This window comes from Hyla sarda, unplaced genomic scaffold (assembly GCF_029499605.1).
Source record: "Hyla sarda isolate aHylSar1 unplaced genomic scaffold, aHylSar1.hap1 scaffold_18, whole genome shotgun sequence".
Lineage (NCBI taxonomy): Eukaryota > Metazoa > Chordata > Amphibia > Anura > Hylidae > Hyla > Hyla sarda.
Window position 1 is genome coordinate 2060401 of NW_026608445.1, and position 10836 is coordinate 2071236.

General features: G+C 44.5%; 1 non-coding gene across 1 annotated transcript; it reads right to left on the bottom strand.

Moving 5' to 3' along the window:
- Positions 1 to 3447: 3447 nt before the first annotated feature.
- LOC130313984 (U2 spliceosomal RNA) lies at positions 3448 to 3634 on the bottom strand. The gene has a single exon (XR_008861757.1). It is a non-coding gene; the product is annotated as a U2 spliceosomal RNA (small nuclear RNA).
- Positions 3635 to 10836: the final 7202 nt, after the last annotated feature.

The following is a 10836-nucleotide window of genomic DNA, read 5'->3' on the forward strand; positions in this document are numbered from 1 at the left end:
TGCTTCCCACCTTCGCCTCGGCTTGGGTGTCCAAGGCCCTATCGGTGTGGTGCTCAAAACTCCGTCAGGGTATCCAGGCGGGATCCCCCCAGAGGATCTGTCTGCTTTGGTTCTCCAATGCTCTAAAGCTGGGGACTTTCTGTGCACAGCTTCCATGCAGTCAGCCCGTTGTGCTGCCTTTTCTGTGGGTCACCTGGCGGCCCTCCTCCGTTCCATGTGGCTTAAGGCTTGGGATGCGGATGCCGCTTCCAAAAGGTCTCTCACCGAGCTTCCTTTTACTGGTGCCCGTCTTTTTGGCAAGCGCCTTGACGAGATTATCTCTGAGGCGACGGGGGGCAAGAGTTCCTTGTTGCCTCAAAATAAGGCTCGCTCTACTTCCCAGAGGAAGTCCTCTTCCTTTCAGTCCTTTCGGACTTTTGGCCCTAATAAGGGGTATAGGCAGGCGCCTTCGCGGGACAAGAAGGCTCCCTCATTCCGGGCTTGCCCGTCTTGGAAGTTGGACACCAACCGTTCCGGACGTTTTGCGGCCAAATCGGGCAAACGCAAACCCACTTCCGTATGAAGTGATGCTCCCACCCGCAGATTTTTCTCGGGTGGGAGGTCGTCTCTTACTTTTTCGAGACATCTGGACCACACACATTCAGGACTCTTTGGTCAGGGACGTGGTGTCCAACGGATACCGAATGGAATTTGCCTCCCTCCCGAGGGATCGTTTTTTTCAGTCCCGGGACCCCCGGTCTCCTTCTCTGGCAAAACAGTTTCGGGAGGCTCTCCGGTCCCTGCTTCTCCAGGGAGTTATTGTCCCCGTTCCTCCAAGGGAACGTTTTTGGGGTTTCTATTTGAATCTTTTTGTGGTCCCCAAGAAGGGCGGTTCTGTGAGGCCAATCCTGGACCTCAAGCGTCTCAACCTTCATCTTCTCATCCGCCACTTCCGATTGGAATCCCTCCGTTCGGTAGTGGCATCCATGGAACAAGGGGAATTTCTTTCTTCAGTGGACATCAAAGATGCCTACCTCCATGTTCCAATATTTCCCAGCCATCAATGGCTTTTTTTCCTATTACTCCTTGTGAAAATGAAAAATTTGGGAAAACACCAGCATTTTAGTGAAGAAAATAAAATTTTTCATTTTCACGTCCAACTTTAATGAAAATTTGTCAAACACCTGTGGGGTGTTAAAGCTCACTATACCCCTTCTTACATTCCGTGAGGGGTGTAGTTTCCAAAATGGGGTCACATGTGGGTATTTATTTTTGTGCGTTTATGTCAGAACCGCTGTAAAAGGAGAAAAAGACCCCCAAAATTTGTTGGGCAATTTTTACCGTGTACGGTAAAGTGAGAGAGCGCCATGCGCATTTAAGGCCTAAATTACGGATGCAAGAGTTAGACTTGCCTCGGATACCAAAATTACCTTACGGCAGTGTTTCGCAAACAGAGTGCCTCCAGCTGTTGCAAAACTCCCAGCATGCCTGGACAGTCAATGGCTGTCTGGCAATACTGGGAGTTGTTGTTTTGCAACAGCTGGAGACTACGTTTTAGAAACCGTGCCATACCAGAGGTTTCTCATTTTTATTGGGGGGGGGGGGGGACTGTGTATGGGTATGTTTATAGGTAGTGTTTTTTGGGTACATTCAGACTGCCGGGGGATTACAGCGAGTTTCCTGCTGGGAGTTTGAGCTGCAGCAGAAAATTTCCTGCATCTCTAGCTTGCAGCGAGAGACTAACTGTAAACCCCCGCTCCTTGTGAATGTACCCTGTACATTCGCATGGAGGGGGGGGGGGGCAAACCCCCAGGTACCGCCACCATCTTCTCCCCCCCCCCCCCCTCTCTGCCTGACATCCAGGGGCGGGCAGAGTGGGGAATTTCCATGGTAACCCCTCCGCCTTTAACTGCCATTGGTCAGTAGTCATTACTAATGGCAGGGCATAGGGGGGGATGGCACCACTGCCACCTCGCTCCTATCCCTTAGGAGGATTGGGGCTGTCACTGACAAATCCTTTCATCCCTATTTTCCGGGCAATCGGGTCATCAGAGACCCGATCAGCCCGGAATTGCCACAAACGTCGATTTGCCGCCATGGCCGACATGGGGGGTTCTCAGGACCCTCCTAGGCATTTTCACAGTATGCCTGCTGAAAGATTTCAGCAGGCATCTCGTTCCGGTCCCCGACGGCTAGCGTCGGGGACCGAAATTCCCACGGGCGTATCCATACACCCCCAGTCCTTAAGGACTTTGAAACGGGGGCGTATGGGCACGCCCTCCATCCTTAAGGGGTTAAGATCTGTATATGAAAACAACACGCCTACCTTTGTTGCCTGTAGCCACCTCCCTGGCTGTCCGGACACGGAATCAAACCAACTGTAACGAGAAACTGAAAATAAACAGTATTCACCTGCATCCTTTTGGACTCTTTGCTAAATCAGGGTAATCTGACAACCCATGGTCGTGCTGTTGGTGCTTCTGGTTCTTCTGCTGTTTACACCTGGCAGTGGCATTGAATGAAATTTAATAGAACTAAAGGTCCTGGGTGCAACAATCCTCCCATGAGGACCAGCCTCAACAGCTTTGTAGATTGCACTCATGTTTGCAACTCCATATACATTTTATTTTCTTCATACTTCTTTCTTCATACTTTTTTCTTTCTGTCATTCAGACTTTCATTCATTCTCACTCACTCACTCACTCACTTTAATTCATTTGTTCTCTCTCTCACTCACTCAATTACTCACTCAATCACTCACTCACTCTCTCTCTTACCCACTCACTCAGTCAGTCTCTCTCTCTTTCTTTCTTTTTTTTATTATTTTTTTTCCATCTTCTTCTTCTTCTTCAGACCCCATCATAGCACTAATGCTTATCCAATACCACCAGCAGATGGAGACACTCCATTGCAACATTGGTTGTGAGCAGCAGTTTCTAAAAACAAATGCCTCATGGCTGATTTCTCATCAATCAATGGATGGCAAATTTTGTTTTTATCATTCACTGACCACAGAACCAATGCATGGTCAAGCAACAGCAATGACGCACCCTTGTGAATAACCATGAGACCCTCACATCATTTAACAGGATTCAGCACCACCTGCAAGACAGCTACGTTTCATGTCATGTCAAACCTGCACAGGTGTGCTAGATTAGTATTATTATTATTTTTTTATTTTTTATGACATCAATCAGTGTGCAAACATGGTCAGTAAAACGCCAAATGGATAGACGTTCATAAACCAGTCAGTGCAACTCATTATTGTGGTCTCTAATTGTGGAACTCTTTTTTTTTTTGTGAGGATACGATGAGCTTATCCAATTAAGGAGGCCATTCAGCAGTACTGGGTCTGGACAGCAGCGGCACCTTCTGCAGCCAGACTGATTGACATGACAAGGCAGGCAACAGCTGCAGCAGCACCCACAGAGGATTAAATAAGAATCTGTCTTTTTTAACACTGGAATGGGGTGGTGCACTGTACCCGAAGATACTGCCATATCGGGTCAATGCATTGGGCGACGGAAGCAAGTTTCCAAATCGGCTCCCATTCTCAAAAATCCATTTAATTTATGGTCCCCAAATAGGGGACATATCAGATATTAAACTGATAAGAACAGATTTTTGATTGAAAAAACCTTTATTACCAATCAATTGTCAATCACACAATAAATATATTCACCATAACAGAACTGACTTTTTTTTAAATCTATCTATCTATCTATATATATACCGTATTTATCGGGGTATACCACGCACCGGCCTATAACACGCACCCTCATTTTACCAAGGATATTTGGGTAAAAAAAGTTTTTTACCCAAATATCCATGGTAAAATGAGGGTGCGTGTGTGCGCGTGTATACCCCGATAAACCCCCAGGAAAGGCAGGGGGAGAGAGGCCGTCGCTGCCCGCTTCTCTCCCCCTGCCTTTCCTGGGGTCTAGAGCGCTGCTTCCGGCCCTTCTCACCCCCTGGCTATCGGCGCCGCTGCCCGTTCTGTCCTCCTGACTATCGGTGCCGGCGCCGATAGCCAGGGGGAGAGAAGCGGCGCCGACAGCCAGGGGGGAGAGAAGGGGCAGCGGCACCCATTGCCGGCGCCGCTGCCCCGTTGCCTCCCCCCATTCCCGGTGGCATAATTACCTGGGTCGGGTCCGCGCTGCTGCAGGCCTCCGGCGCGCGTCCCCTGCGTCGTTGCTATGCATGGCGCGGCGCATGACGTCAGTGCGCCGCGCCGTGCAGCGCATAGCAACGACGCCAGGGACGCACGCCGGAGGCCTGCAGCAGCGCGGACCCGACCCCGGCAACAGGTAATTATGCCACCGGGGAGCGGCGCCGATAGCCAGGGGGTGAGAAGGGCCGGCAGCAGGGCTCTAGACCCCAGGAAAGGCAGGGGGAGAGAAGCGGGCAGCGACGGCCTCTCTCCCCCTGCCTTTCCTGGCGGTGTATCGGCGTATAACACGCAAATAGACTTTAGGCTAAAAATTTTAGCCTAAAAAGTGCGTGTTATACGCCGATAAATACGGTATATATATATATATATATATATATATATATATATAAAAAATTATTTTATTGAAGAGCTGAGGTATGTGCTCTTAAAGAGTAGCTATCCTCAACTAAAACGTCCATATTCCCCCTCCCCATCTTTCCCTCACACTGTCTACATCTATCCCTGTTTTTTTTATCCTCTTAAAACATTAGAACAATACCTTTTTCCACTCCTCTTCGGTAGCTCAGAGTTGAGCAGTCTCACGATTGCAGGAAGTCGGCGGGCGGGCGGGCCGGCGTGACGTCATCTGAAGCCTCGCCAGCCACCACTTCCGCCCATCTTGCTGTATTCTGCGCTCAATGTCGGGAGCGCGCATACAGGCGCGCATACAGGCTGGAAGGGACGGCAGCCTCTGAGTCTCCTCCTTTCTGTTTGGTTTTGCACGTACCATTCAGAGAGGAGGAGAGTCTGAGAACGGAGCTGCTGTACTGTGCCCTGAGGGAATTTATAATATCAAAATGGTGGGTAGTACAATTGATTATATGCCCAAAACAATAAAAATAAAATTTCACAAAGCTGCAATCCCCAATGAATGACTGCAAACCGCAGTGCATTATAAATGGTGTGAATAATAGTGATTTTATCCCAATCAAAAATGATGCATCATTTTTGAATGGGATAAAATCTCCATTATTGACACCATTTATAATGCACTGCTGGCTGCAGCCATTCATTGGGGATTGCAGCTTTGTGAATTTATTTATTTATTTATTTTTTCATATAAAGCTGCACTCCCAAATGAATGGCTGCAGCCAGCAGTGCATTATAAATGGTGTCAATAATGGAGATTTTATCCCATTCAAAAATGATGCATAATTTTTGAATGGGATAAAATCTCTTTTTTTTCACCATTTGTACCAGTGGTCCCCAAACTGTGGCCCTCCAGATGTTGCAAAACTACAACTCCCAGCATGCCTGGACAGCCAACGGCTGTCCAGGCATGCTGGGAATTGTAGTTTTGCAACATCTGGAGGGCCACAGTTTGGGGACCACTGACCTATACTGCATTGCTGCGGTTTTATCCTGTACATGTGCTCACTGATTGCATATTTTATTGCATTAGGAACACCGCAGCAATTCAGGATAGGTGGTGATTAAAAAAAAAGATTTTATTCCATTCAAAAATTGTGCATATTTATTGATGGAATGAATTCACAATTTATATCACCATCTAGACTGTATTGCACATAACACCATAACCTCCCCCCCAATGGAATAAATGTGCTTTTTTTGCTCACCATCTATACTGGAGTGATCCGGTGTTACTCAATAAAACCGCAGCACTACAATATAGATAGTGATCCAAAGTCCCAAATGAGTCCAAAATCAGAAATTTACCGTGCATACCATCCACACTCAATATATGATAATGAGCGTGCATAGCATGCAGGCTCAAAACATGATAATGAGAGTGCATAGCATGCATGCTCAATACCTGATATTGAGCATCCATAGCATGCACACTCAATACATAATAATAAACATTAATATTTTGAGCGTGCATAGCCTGCATGTTGAATACATGATATTGAGCATGCATAGCATGCACAGTAAGTATATGATATTGAGCATGCATAGCATACACACTCAATACATGATAATGAGCGTGCATAGCATGCAGGCTCAATACATTGTAATGAAAGTGTGTAGCATGTATGTGTAGCATACATTGAGTATCCATAGGATGCATACTCAATACATAATAATGAACGTTAATATATGAGTGTGCATAGCATGCATGCTCAATACATTATATTGAGCATGCATAGCATTCACAGTCAATACATGATATTGAGCATGCATAGCATACACAATCAATACATGATATTGAGCATGCATAGCATCCACAGTCAATACATGATATTGAGCATGCATAGCATGCACAATCAATACATGATATTGAGGGTGCATGGCATAAACACTCAATACATGATAATGAGCATGAATAGCATGCAGGCTCAATACATCGTAATGAAAGTGTGTAGCATGCATGCTCAATAAATGATATTTTGCATGTATAGCATGCACACTCAATACATAATTAACGTGAATATTTTGAGCGTGCATAGCCTGCATGTTCAATACATGATATTGAGCATGCAAAGCATACACAATCAATACATGATAATGAGCATGCATAGCATACATTTTCAATAAATGATATTGAGCATGCATAGCATTCACACTCAAAAATGATATTGAGCATGCATAGCATACAGGCTCAATACATCATAATGAGAGTGCATAGCATGGATGCTCAATATATAATAATGAACATGAATATATGAGCGTGCATAGCATGCACAGTCAATACATGATATTGAGCATGCATAGCATACACACTCAATACATGATAATGAATGTGAATATATGAGCGTGCATAGCATGCATGCTCAATACATGTTATTGAGCATGCATAGCATCCACAGTCAATACATGATATTGAGCGTGCATAGCATGCACAATCAATACATGATATTGAGCGTGCATGGCATAAACACTCAATACATGATAATGAGCATGCATAGCATGCAGGCTCAATACATCATAATGAAAGTGTGTAGCATGCATGTTCAATATATTACATTGAGCATCCATAGGATGCATACTCAATACATAATAATGAACGTTAATATATGAGTGTGCATAGCATGCATGCTCAATACATGATATTGAACATGTATATCCTACACACTCAATACATTATAATGAGCGTGCATAGCATGCAGGCTCAATACATCATAATGAGAGTGCATAGCATGCACACTTAATACATAATAATTAGCGTGCTTATCTGATCAATACCTGATGTTGAGCGTGCATAGCCTGCACAGTCAGTACATGATAATGAGCCTGCATAGCTGAGTGTGCATAACATGCACACTCATTACATGATAATGAGTTTGCTTAGCTGAGCGTGCATAGCATGCAGGCTCAAAATATGATATTGAGCAGCCCTAGCTTGCTGTCGCTATAAATACAATGTGCAGAGTATTATTAAACCTTGTATAATTGATTATTGTACTGAAAAAGGATGATAGCCACTAACATGTTATCTCAACAAGACCAAAACCAAGTAATGGAGAATTTTGCTTTAGGCTATTACATACTCTATTAATCTATTTACTAAAGGCAACTAGATATTCATATGCTGCAGAGGAGGAAAGGAATGAAGAATATAATCCTGAAGAATCTTCTGATGAGGTAATTAATATTCTTTATTATTTATATATATATATATATATATATATATATATATATATATATATATATAAAAATTTAATACTTATTATTATATTAATTCCCTTTTTTTTTTTTTTTTAAATAGGAAGATTATAGTATTCAACAGGAGACGGAAAGTGACAGTGAGGAGGAAACAGCTGCAACAATACATGAAATAACGCCGGTAAGCATATCAACAAGCTACACTTGAAGATCATTTGAACACTGTAATTGAACCCACACCAGGGTCTAACCTACACATTACTAACAGCGCCCTGATGTTTAGCTTTCTACCCCGTTTGACAAAAGATCTCCATAGACCACAATGGGCAAAATAAAAAAAAATAAAATAAAATAATGTTTTAGATCTAGCCCATTCATTCCTATCCACCAAAAATAGACCCTGGAGGCTTACTTCCAGTACCCTGCTGTTTAGCTTCCTACTTCATTTGACACAGGATCTCCATAGACCACAATGGGCCATTGAATTCAATGGGCAAAAAATCTCAATATTATAGATCTAGCCCATTCATTCCTATACACCAACAAGAAACCCTGGAGGCTGACTTCATACTCAGCCTCCAATGGTATTTTGACTAAACAAACCTCAAATGTTTAATGGGTTAATTTGTTGGTGTATAGGAATGAATGGGCTAGATCAGTGTTGTTCAAACAGTGGCCCTCCAGATGTCGCAAAACTACAACTCACTCACAGTCCACGCATGCTGGGGGTTTTAGTTTTGCAACATCTGGAGGGCCACAGTTTGAAGACCACTTGGCTACATCTATCTTCTACAATCTTCACTATCACCAATCTCTTCTTTCTCCTGCCCTAATCTAGCAGCCAAACATTACCATGACACCCTAAAGTCTACCCTGGATCAAATGGTACCCTCTAAAACACGAATCTCCCAACACAGACGGCAGCAACCCTGGCACACGCTAACAACCTGCTTTCTCAGGCGATGCTCTAGGTGTGCTGAACGTCTCTGGAGGAAAACTAAGACTTCTTCAGACTATCTGCACTATAAATTCATGCTTAAATCCTATTACTCCGCTCTTCACCTCGCCAAACAAACATATTTTACCTCCCTCATCTCCTCTCTGTCTAACAACCCAAAACACCTTTTTGACACGTTCAACTCTCTCCTTCGGCCTAAAGTACAGACCCCAATCACTGATCTCTGTGCTGAAGACCTGGCCAAATACTTCAAAACTAAAATCGATGAAATTCGTGATGAAATCCTCTCCCAGTCCCCTAAAAGTTCTGATCCAATTCCCAGCCACGTCTCCTCTTCATTACAGGCTCAAAAACTGAGAGTGATGGAAGATGAGGTTTCCAAGCTCCTCTCCTCCGCCCGCCCCACTACCTGCTCTAGTGACCCCATGCCTTTACACCTCATCCAGTCTCTCTCTCCTGCTATCAGCTGTCACCTAACTAAAATCTTTAACCTCTCCCTCTCTTCTGGGGTCTTTCCCTCCTCCTTCAAACACTCTATCATAACCCCACTATTGAAAAAACCATCTCTGGACCCTTCCTGTGCAGCCAACTATTGACCCGTCTCAAATCTCCCCTTTATCTCCAAACTCCTGGAATGCTTAGTCTACTCCCGCCTTATCCGCTATCTCTCCGAGAACTCTCTCCTTGACCCCTTACAGTCTGGTTTCCGCTCCATTCACTCCATTCACAGAAACGGCCCTAACCAAAGTCACTGACGATCTTCTGATGGCCAAATGAAATGGCAATTTCTCTTTACTGATTCTCTTGGACCTGTCTGCGGCTTTTGACACTGTGAATCATCAACTCCTCCTCAGTAGTCTCCGCTCCATCGGTCTCAAGGACTCTGCTCTCGCCTGGTTTTCCTCCTATCTCTCTGGCCGCTTCTTTAGCGTCTCGTTTTCTGGCTCTACTTCTTCTCCTCTTCCCCTTGCTGTCGGGGTTCCCCAGGGATCGGTCCTAAGTCCTCTACTCTTTTCACTCTACACATCCCCGATTGGAAAAACAATCAGTGGATTTGGTTTCCAGTTCCACCTCTACGCTGATGACACCTTTATACCTCCTCCTCCTCCAACATCACCCCTGCACTCCTACAGAATACCAGTGACTGTCTCTCTGCCGTCTCAGACATCATGTCCTCTTTATATCTGAAACTAAATCTTTCTAAAACAGAACTTCTTGTCTTTTCTCCATCAACTGATACTGTACCTAACCCTGACATTTCCATCTCGGTATGTGGTACTACCATAACTCCCGGGCAGCAGGCTCGCTGTCTTGGAGTTATACTTGACTCTGATCTGTCTTTCACTCCCCATATTCAGTCTCTTTCACGTTCTTGTCACCTGCATCTAAAAAACATTTCCAGAATCCGCCCGTTTCTCATTACTGAAACTGCTAAAACTCTCATTATTGCTTTGATTCACTCCCGTCTCGACTACTGTAACTCTTTACTAATAGGCCTTCCTTTCTCCAAACTCTCTCCTCTTCAGTCCATCCTTAATGCCGCAGCCAGACTCATCTCCTCTCCAGCCGCTACAACGACGACTCCTCCCTGTGCCAGTCACTACACTGGTTAACAATTCAGTCCAGAATACAGTACAAAATCCTTAGTCTCACACACAAAGCTCTCCACAATGCTGCACCTCCCTACATCTCCTCTCTCATCTCCGTCTACCATCCTACACGTTCTCTCCGATCTGCTAATGATCTCACACTAACATCTTCTATAATCCGAACTTCTCACTCCCATCTACAAGACTTCACTCGTGCTGCACCGGTTCTCTTGAATGCTATCCCTAAATCCCTCAGACTCAACAACAACATCCATAGTTTCAAACGTGGCCTAAAAACACATCTCTTCTCTTTTTGAATGTTTTCTGTTCTTGTTGTCTGTCCTGTTGGTCCTCGTCTACTTGTCCTTTATGTTGCTTATATTTAGACTCTCCTACTCGGCAATACTGGCAGCGAGGGTGTATCTCCATGTCTACATGTCCACACTTATTAAGGTTCTTGTGTTACTGGTGTTACTAAGGATGTTTATGATTCGTATTTATGGCTATTAAGGTTGTGTCACTTAACGTGAATGAAC